This window comes from Hordeum vulgare, chromosome 5H, assembly GCF_904849725.1.
Source record: "Hordeum vulgare subsp. vulgare chromosome 5H, MorexV3_pseudomolecules_assembly, whole genome shotgun sequence".
Lineage (NCBI taxonomy): Eukaryota > Viridiplantae > Streptophyta > Magnoliopsida > Poales > Poaceae > Hordeum > Hordeum vulgare.
In genome coordinates, this window is record NC_058522.1 from 485,479,482 (window position 1) to 485,489,843 (window position 10,362).

A 10,362-nucleotide genomic window follows, 5' to 3' on the forward strand; every position below is an offset into this window, starting at 1 on the left:
TGGTTCCGCGGCACGCCACGTGGTTCCGCTGCACACCACGTGGTTCCGCTGCACGCCACGTGGGACTAATGGTCTTTCATTTTTAAATGATTGTTTTAATCAAAAACAGATCTGTTACAAAAGGGATTTCATTTTTTGAACTTATTTGAACTGAAGACTTTTTGTATATATATGTGGTCGAAATGCATGATACCATGAAGTTAGAAAGGGCTAAACCATTCAAAAGTAGCAAATGAAGTTAGAAAGGGCTAAACCATTCAAATTTGGAAACTATAATGGCACAAATAGAAACTAGACATATATAAATTGGTCCAAGAAGTACATGATACTAGTCCAAACAGTACATAATAATAGCTACCATAGATATATATATACAAGTGTTCGACGTTCAGAACACTACTCGTCTGAATCATCTGAATCAGAATGTCCACCTTCCTCGAGGTGACGCTGGCCATAGTGGACGACTCGAATCTTGCGGTACAACTCGTATGAAACGTATGCATCTTTTGCTGCATACTTAATGTTGATATCATCAAGTGGGCCCTTCTCCCAAAGTCTGTGCTGAGACTTTGGGAAACTGGTCTTCATATCACCATATGACTCGTCGATCAAGGCAACTGCCATATGAGCCATCGAAGTCCTGTCATGTCGAAGCCTGAATATCGTTTGGAGATCAACGAGGCAACCAGCTGGTATCTCAATACCGAAGCTGTGCCTCATCTTCAGCTTGTCGTTCCTTATGTCAACGGAAGCAAAAGGGATGCCGCTGCGAAGGAATTCCATGAGTTCTGGACAATGCTTGTCACTCCTGCAACAGAAACAAATTAAAATGGAACAAATGTTACGTACTGCTGCAATAAGGAAACATGTTTCACTACAACTAAAGAGAAACTTATCTTTAGGATTCAAATAGAACATATGCAATGGAACCTAGAGAGATCACTATAGCTATCCAATGGAACCCAGAGAGATCGCTAGCTATATGCAATTTTCATGACTATGACATATCATATTGCTATCCAATGGAACCTAGAGAGATCACTAGCTATATTCAATTTTCATAACCTTGGATCAAAGAACACCGCATAAAATTGTATCACTACAACTATGATTTCAATGCAACATATTGAACCAATCAGATTTTTCAGATTGTGGAACACTATTCCAATCAGATTGTGTTCCCTTCAACTAATCAAAATTGTTTCACTACAACTATTTGAAGCGAACCAACTATGATTGCAATGGAACATATTAAACACTAGTTGATTCTAATATGATTTTTCAGATTGTGGAACACTATTCCAATCAGATTGTGTTCCCCTTCAACTAATCAAAATTGTTTCACTACAACTATTTGAAGGGAACCAACTATGATTCCAATGGAACATATTAAACACTAGTTGATTCTAATACAATTTTTCAGATTATGGAACACTATTCCAATTAGATTGTGCTCCCCTTCAACTAATCAAATTATTTCACTACAACTATTTGAAGGGAACCAACTATGATTCCAATGGAACATATTAAACACTAGTTGATTCTAATACGATTTTTCAGATTATGGAACACTATTCCAATTAGATTGTGCTCCCCTTCAACTAATCAAAATTGTTTCACTACAACTATTTAAAGGGAACCAACTATGATTGAAACAAATAAACTTACAATGTCATTATCTTGGATCAAAGAAAGCCTCAAAACTTACCTCGCCCATTGGAAGATCAAGACATGGCGTGCGAAGCATAGTTGGATGACGGCAACACCGCGTTGATCGGCCGTGTACTCCAGATCAAGCCCCAAGAACTTCTCATGATCCGCTGCGTGGTCAAACCATCGTTCCTTCAACTGTTGAAGAAAAAACGGCACCTCCCTGCTCAGGTTCGTGTACACGACACGGAGCTTGGTCGTGCCATGTGCGAGCACCTCATGAAAGCTAGTTGGCATGGTGGAAGAAGAGAATGGAAGAAGAGAGGAGAAGAACAGAGAGGGCGACGCGAGAGAGAAGAAGAACAGAGAAATGGCGACTGTACGCTTCGGTTCGTGCTTTTCATCGCCCGAAACGACGCGGGATGCAAACCGTTTGGGCCTTTAGTCCCGGGTTGAGCCACCAACCGGGACTAAAGAGGTATACCAAACGGTTGCCATCACTACGGCAGGCCACGTGTTAGGCCTTTAGTCCCGGTTGGAGCCACCAACCGTGACTAAAGAGGTATACCAACCGTCGCCACCACTACGGCAGGCCACGTGTTAGTCCTTTAGTCCCGGGTTGAGCCACCATCCGGGACTAAAGGGGATACGAACGGTTGCCACCACCACTGCCCACCGCGTAGCCCTTTAGTCCCGGTTTGGGACACGAACCGGGACTAAAGGCTCCTTACGGGCCGGGACTAAAGACTCGAGGGAGGCATTGAGAATTGGGGTGACGTGGCCGGGCCTTTAGTCCAGGCCAAAGGCCCGTTTTCCACTAGTGTATTCCAAGTAATCAGCTACCTCGCTAACCCCCCACATGCATGTGTCGTGCTAGTAATGCAGCTCGATCGATCAATCGATTGATTAGAGGGAGAGAGACAAACCCTCAACAGCAAAATCCAAGGCAGCGGCATGGCCAGCCAGCAATGATCACTGGCCAATACCCCAGGGAACAGAGGCATATGCACATCTGCCAGAGTGTCTGTCCATCCATCACATAGGCAGGGGCGGGGCCAATCGCTCGAGGGCAACGTATCCTGCTCGATCCATCCCGGCCATGCGTCCGAATCGGACGTCCGGTCAGATTCATTGGCGCATGCATGCATGTGCATGGCGGTGTCGGCGTGGAACGTTCGATTCGGTTCGTCTCCTCCGCGAGCCAATCGGCAATCGAGCTGCATGCATGGATCATGGATGGATCATGGATGGGGTCGTGCCGCTGTTCAGCGTGACTACTGTTCCACCATCAACGTGCGCGGGCCGGTCAGCTATACGCACGTCGCCGCGTACATTCAGTGGCATTGCGTTTTTTCTTTCTTTCTTTCTTTGTGATGGCGCGCGGTGCCACTGCGTTATTTTCAGTCTATATTTTTGTACAGTGCTATCGATGAACGCTGTAGCTTTCGACCGACTGTGACCTGCGAGGCACAAATTAAAATCGTCGATCGATCGACATGCTTTTGCACCAATTGGGGTACGGTCGTTTGATTCTCCGTCAGGATCATGATTAATTAGCCCCGTCATTCTCCATCTAGCTTCGCGCGCGGTCCAGCGCGAGAGAGCATGCCACTTCATGGCACGACGGACACGGAATGGATGACGATGTCCCCCGCCGGGGACCGTACGTCCGATGGTCTTATTTGGAGCCAGTATAGGCACGTAGCCGCTACCGTACCGTATATATACATGCTGCGGTGTTATATTATGTCCCCTTTCACCTTTCAGACTCATACATACCGCTACTTGTTGATGATTCAATCAAGTCACTGGAGCTCAGCTGCACAAAGCCTGATATTAACCGGCATCGGGCCATCCCCCCCCCCCCCCCCCCCCCTCCCAAAAGAGCTTTTTCCACAACCGATGTGGGACTAAACCCAACAATCTCCTCCTCACATATCGATCACCATGGGCCCGCTAATACCAGCGTCTCCAGCCCACCAACCATGACCAGCAACACCGACTTATGATAGGCCTTGGGCCCTCTTTTTCCAAAAGACTAGTCTTTTAGAAGGGGACACCCTCATCCTTATAAGTCGTGTTATGTCTCCTTCCACAATCGATGTGGGACTAAACTCAACACTGTATGTGATCGTGAACATGCCAAGGAAATGGAAGACGTCGACGTGGCTGTGCTGTTCTAACTTCTATCCAGAATTTATGCTCCACCGGTACACACATGGAAGGAGATTTGTTCTACACATGGGGCCGTCGAGAGAGGAGGGAAACGGCATGGCGAATTCAGACCTGCTACACCAAGCACGCTCGTTGATCTGGGCCACCAGCTAGCTTCTTCATTCGACGTGCATGTGCTGGATTGCTGCATGCAATTTATACGGCGAAGACAGTAGTGGTTGGGTAGGTGCTACTCCACTATCTAGTTGCACATGCTTGTGAACAGCAGTTCGAGCTACATATACACTACTACAAAAAATAGTAGCGCATCTTCCTTGCACAATATGAGAGTGGACTGCCTACTCCACTATGTTCCTTGCACAATAGTAGCGCTCCGAAGACAGTAGTTACATTGCTCTGACAAGCTGCAATAAACATTCGGCGTCGTAATTAAGGAGCTTCGGACTCGAGCGTTGGCCGGCTAGCTCAAGCTGGGGAACAACACGCAGCAGCACAAGCACATTCATGCATGCATGATGGCATTCTGCCTAGTCAATTCACGCTTCGTAATCCATCCTAGCTGGCAAGTGGAGTCAGGTCCGACGCGGCGATCATGGCAACGATCTGTTCCGGTCAGTGTCCTTAAACAGTTTAACTTGTCTCCGGCGCATGCAACCCCCTTTCTTTTTTCTGAGGTCATGCATGCACGTGGTATTCCCAAATGCATTATGTCCTTTTGCAAAATACTCCCTTAATTCTTAAATATATATTTTTTAAAATAAACAAAATCTATACACGATTGTACATAGATATATTTAAATCGTATATTCATTCATTTTGGCTTGTATGACTGGAATTTCTGTGCGAGCTCGACGTAAATTAGCCATACCGCCACGTAAACTTGTCTGCAACCTTCCTTCCGGCCTTCTTTTTTCTTTTGATTGATTGCAAGTGTTTGTTGGTAGCTTACCAAGCTAGCTGCTTGGTCATCTCACTAGTGGGGACGGGGCCTATAGTCCCGGCCCGTAAGGGGCTTTAGTCCCGGTTCACCAATCGGGATCAAAGGGGCGGGACTAAAGGCCTAACCTTTAGTCTCGGTCATGTTCCAAGCCGGGACCAAAGGTGCTTCACGTGGGCGCCTCGGAGCGCCCTCAGGGGCAGACCCTTTAGTTCCGGGTCTTAACACGGACCGGGACTAAAGAGTTTCTGCAGATTATTTTAGGGTTTTAGGGTTTAGGTGTTCGGGAGATTAACGTGATGCCTCGTTTGGTGTTCGGGAATTAGTTTTCATATAATTCTAAATATACATGTTTATGCATATATATCTAAGATTAACTTATCTTATAAGCGAGCACATATATACAATTATATGGAGATCTGAATTATCGGGACTAGAGCCCGTCTATTCGATTACATGGACCAACATCAGTAATGGCCCCTAGCTACACTAAATCGTCATTTGTCATCTATAGCTTCCGTTCTCAGAAAGGTCGCAAGCTCCTCTGCAACAGCAATCGCGCGTTGCTCCGATAGGACCTTCTCCCTCATGGTCGTGTACTATATAAGAAGAGGAGATGAATATGAATATCAATCATGATAACAAAGAATGACGGGTAAAAATAGAGGTGTGAATGTTCATTGCTTACGTCGAATTTGTGATCCTTGTGCTCAGAGGTAAACGTGCAAATGGTCTCGCAAACATAGTATCCGCATAGATGCGTCCCCCGTGGCTGCTGGTCGCACTTTACGAGAATAGAATATATATAATCAAAATAATAATCTAGCATCATAAATGTATTGAAAATAGAAGTATATCATACTACTACTTACCTGAGCCGCTCTAAAGGTCAGCTTCTCAGGCTCGCTACCGGGAGTCACGCACTTGAACCGCTTCCAAACCCTGTCCGACAAGGATAATGATTTGCTAAGTTTTTCATTAATTGATATATCAGAAAATCATCGAAAGAGACCGATAGAGCGCAAGAATGATTGAAATTACCCTTGGAGCATATCCTGCAGGCTTTGGAACTGTTCCAAGGGTCTCGATAATGGGTCGAAGGCATCAACTCTTCCCTTATCAATTTGAATGTCCAACAGAATCCAATGGAAGCTGCACATGTGTATATATATATATATATGTGTGTGTGTGTGTGTGTGTGTGTGTGTGTGTGTGTATGTGTGTGTCAGTAACTTATCAATTACACTTATAAGTGAATGGACACAACAGAGTAAATACCCTCACCTGAAGTTGTATGGAAACAGTATGTGGTCACAGAAATTTTGATCTGTTAGAAACCTTAGAAGGTTTTCCTCCGTCTCCTTGGGTTTATCAGTTAGTGTCGCTATATGTATTTTATCTGGGTCAATAAACCCAATATTTAGGATGTCCTAATTTTACAATCCAGAATCTTCATTCTGCATAATAGAGTACAAGTTATATATAGACAATGAATTGAAATAACTAAACAAGTTATATGTAGACAACGAATTGAAAAACTTACAAACAATAGCAACTCATAAGCGATTTGTCGAGGGCGTCGGCATTGTACATCTGGAAGAGTTCATCAAAGTCGATATGGATTTCTTCGGGGCGGCCGTAGTACTCCCGTGGGACACTCACCACGATCGTCGTTCTCCCATTCTTTGATTCACTTAAGTACCATGTATGCAAGTAACGCATATTTGTTGGGAGATCATCTTTGCTGACCAAAGGCGCTCCCATGACAAACTGTGGCTTAGGGGCTACCACAGCCTTGGGTAACCTGTCGTCTTGGGAAGCCAGAATGTCTTCAAGTGGCTTACCCCATTCATCCGCCCACTTCTTTGCTAATTCCAAATCTTGCCCCTGCACCAGAGGGGGGACATTCTCGGGTAACACCCTGAGGGGTGGGATCGACTGTTTGGCCTGTTGTCCAAGCTGAGGAACGTCTGATCTTTTTTTGCTTGTAGTTGAACTTGATTTGCTCACACTTGCACTTGCACGTGATCTGCTCTTTTTCACTTCCTTCTGCAATGTGCGTGTATAGTCATCAGGCTTATGGTGTAAGCCATACTGTGATGGAAGGGTTGTGAAGTATTTTGCATATGCTATTTGCTTCTCGATGTATTCCGGGCGGGGCTCGGGTTCCTTCTTATTCATATGCGCATCATGATGTTCCTTTGCTATCCTGACGTTTTCCTCGGGGGTACGATCATAAGGTATGATAGGAAGATTAGCATGAGGTACCTTTGGGAGGGGCGACAGTTTGCGCTTTGGGGGGCTCCGTCGCTTAGAAATCATCGGCGGAGCGTTCTTGCTGGCACGCTTCAGCTTAGTATCCGGAGCGGGCGGCGGCGGAGACGGACGACCCAAGTCCGGCGGCGGTGATCGAGATGGACTCGTGTTGTGCTGGCCGACGTCATGTGGAGGGCTTGGAGGTGTAGGTGACGTGCGACGACTCGGAGGCGGTGTTGTCCTTGGGGCCGAGCCTGGAAGCTTGATGTAGTTCTTGTCCCATAGGATGACTCCACCCAGTACTTCTCCGAGTGTCCTCTCATCTTCGGGTCCAGCTATGTCGAGCTCCATATCATGAAACCCCGCCATGATTTCATCCACCCCGACTTTAGCAAAGCCAGCTGGAATCTCACGGCCATGCCAGCGTGCATCAGGGCCAGAAGGTAAAGCTTGTCCAACGACCACCTTCATGGATATGTTCTTGAATTTCTAATGGAGTTCACATGATGTTGACTCCTTGATTCCATCCACGGGGTAGCCGAGACCGCCATCTATCATTCTTCGTGCATCGTCGGGCGGGGCCTCAGATTCAGCCACGCTGCTTTTCCGCTTAGATGGGGCACCGGTAATATCAAGTGCAGGATCTTCCTGGCGCGCTACTCCTCTAAGCTTATCAATCTGCTTCTGTTGCTCGTTAATCCTGGCAAGCAACTGGTTGAACTTGTCATTCTCCTCATCCTGCTGCCGCTTCTTTGCTCTCGCTCGGCTTCTGTAAGTGTCTTGGTCTCTGGCAAACCCAAGCCACCACGGGTAAGAAGGACCGAAGCCTCGCGTTCGTCCTCCATGTTCGTCATTGCCGAGGACCAGTGTGAGCAAATCTTTCTCTCTATCTGCAGTGAACTTTCCTTTTCCCTCCTTAATTTCTTTCACTATCTTTTTCCAATTCTCCCTGGGTATCCTAAGACCGTCACTGCAGATGAGGTCCCCTGTTTCTTCGTCGTACGAACCACCATGCGCAAGGAACCAATTTCTTGCTCTCAATTCCCTCTCATCATGGAGTGGTTCAGGTATGATGCCTTTAGCTAGCAGATCTTGCTCTTTCTTATCCCACTTTGGGATGGCAGTCTCATAGCCCCCTGGCCCCAGCTTGTGGTGATATTTCTTCTTGTCGGCATTTTTCTTGTTCTTTTCTGATAATGTCTCGGCATCTTCTGACTCCTTGTACTCTTGAAATGCCTTCCAGTGATTCACCTGCTTGGCTAGATACCCCTCGAATACTGGCACTTTCTTTGTCTTCAGATAGTTTTTCCATAGCTTCTTCTTGTTGGAATTATGCCCTAGAGGCAATAATAAATATATAGTTATTATTATAATTCCTGTATCAAGATAATAGTTTATTACCCATGCTATAATTGTATTGAATGAAGACTCATTTACATGTGTGGATACATAGACAAAACACCGTCCCTAGCATGCCTCTAGTTGGCTAGCCAGTTGATCGATGATAGTCAGTGTCTTCTGATTATGAACAAGGTGTTGTTGCTTGATAACTGGATCACGTCATTGGGAGAATCACGTGATGGACTAGACCCAAACTAATAGACGTAGCATGTTGATCGTGTCATTTTGTTGCTACTGTTTTCTGCGTGTCAAGTATTTATTCCTATGACCATGAGATCATATAACTCACTGACACCGGAGGAATGCTTTGTGTGTATCAAACGTCGCAACGTAACTGGATGACTATAAAGATGCTCTACAGGTATCTCCGAAGGTGTTAGTTGAGTTAGTATGGATCAAGACTGGGATTTGTCACTCCGTGTGACGGAGGGGTATCTCGGGGCCCACTCGGTAATACAACATCACACACAAGCCTTGCAAGCAATGTAACTTAGTGTAAGTTGCGGGATCTTGTATTACGGAACGAGTAAAGAGACTTGCCGGTAAAAGAGATCGAAATAGGTATGCGGATACTGACGATCGAATCTCGGGCAAGTAACATACCGAAGAACAAAGGGAATGACATACGGGATTATACGAATCCTTGGCACTGAGGTTCAAACGATAAGATCTTCGTAGAATATGTAGGATCCAATATGGGCATCCAGGTCCCGCTATTGGATATTGACCGAGGAGTCTCTCGGGTCATGTCTACATAGTTCTCGAACCCGCAGGGTCTGCACACTTAAGGTTCGACGTTGTTTTATGCGTATTTGAGTTATATGGTTGGTTACCGAATGTTGTTCGGAGTCCCGGATGAGATCACGGACGTCACGAGGGTTTCCGGAATGGTCCGGAAACGAATATTGATATATAGGATGACCTCATTTGATTACCGGAAGGTTTTCGGAGTTACCGGGAATGTACCGGGAATGACGAATGGGTTCCGGGAGTTCACCGGGGGGGCAACCCACCCCGGGGAAGCCCATAGGCCTTGGGGGAGACACACCAGCCCTTAGTGGGCTGGTGGGACAGCCCACAAGTTCCCTATGCGCCAAGGAGAAGAAAATCAAGAGAGAAAGAAAAAAAAAGGAGGAGGTGGGAAGGAAGGGGGACTCCCTCCCACCAAACCTAGTCCAACTCGGTTTGGGGGGGGGGAGAGTCCTCCCCCTTGGACTTGGCCGACCCCCTTGGGGCTCCTTGAGCCCCAAGGCAAGGCCCCCTCCCTCCCACCTATATATACGGAGGTTTTAGGGCTGATTTGAGACGACTTTTCCACGGCAGCCCGACCACATACCTCCACGGTTTTTCCTCTAGATCGCGTTTCTGCGGAGCTCGGGCGGAGCCCTGCTGAGACAAGGTCATCACCAATCTCCGGAGCGCCGTCACGCTGCCGGAGAACTCTTCTACCTCTCCGTCTCTCTTGCTGGATCAAGAAGGCCGAGATCATCGTCGAGCTATACGTGTGCTGAACGCGGAGGTGCCATCCGTTCGGTACTAGATCGTGGGACTGATCGCGGGATTGTTCGCGGGGCGGATCGAGAGACGTGAGGACGTTCCACTACATCAACTGCGTTCTCTAACGCTTCTGCTGTACGGTCTACAAGGGTATGTAGATCACTCATCCCCTCTCGTAGATGGACATCACCATGATAGGTCTTCGTGCGCGTAGGAAATTTTTTGTTTCCCATGTGACGTTCCCCAACAGTGGCATCATGAGCTAGGTTCATGCGTAGATGTCTTCTCGAGTAGAACACAAAAGTTTTTGTGGGCGGTGATGTGCGTTTTTCTGCCCTCCTTAGTCTTTTCTTGATTCCGCGGTATTGTTGGATTGAAGCGGCTTGGACCGACATTACTCGTACGCTTACGAGAGACTGGTTTCATCGTTACGAGTAACCCCCTTT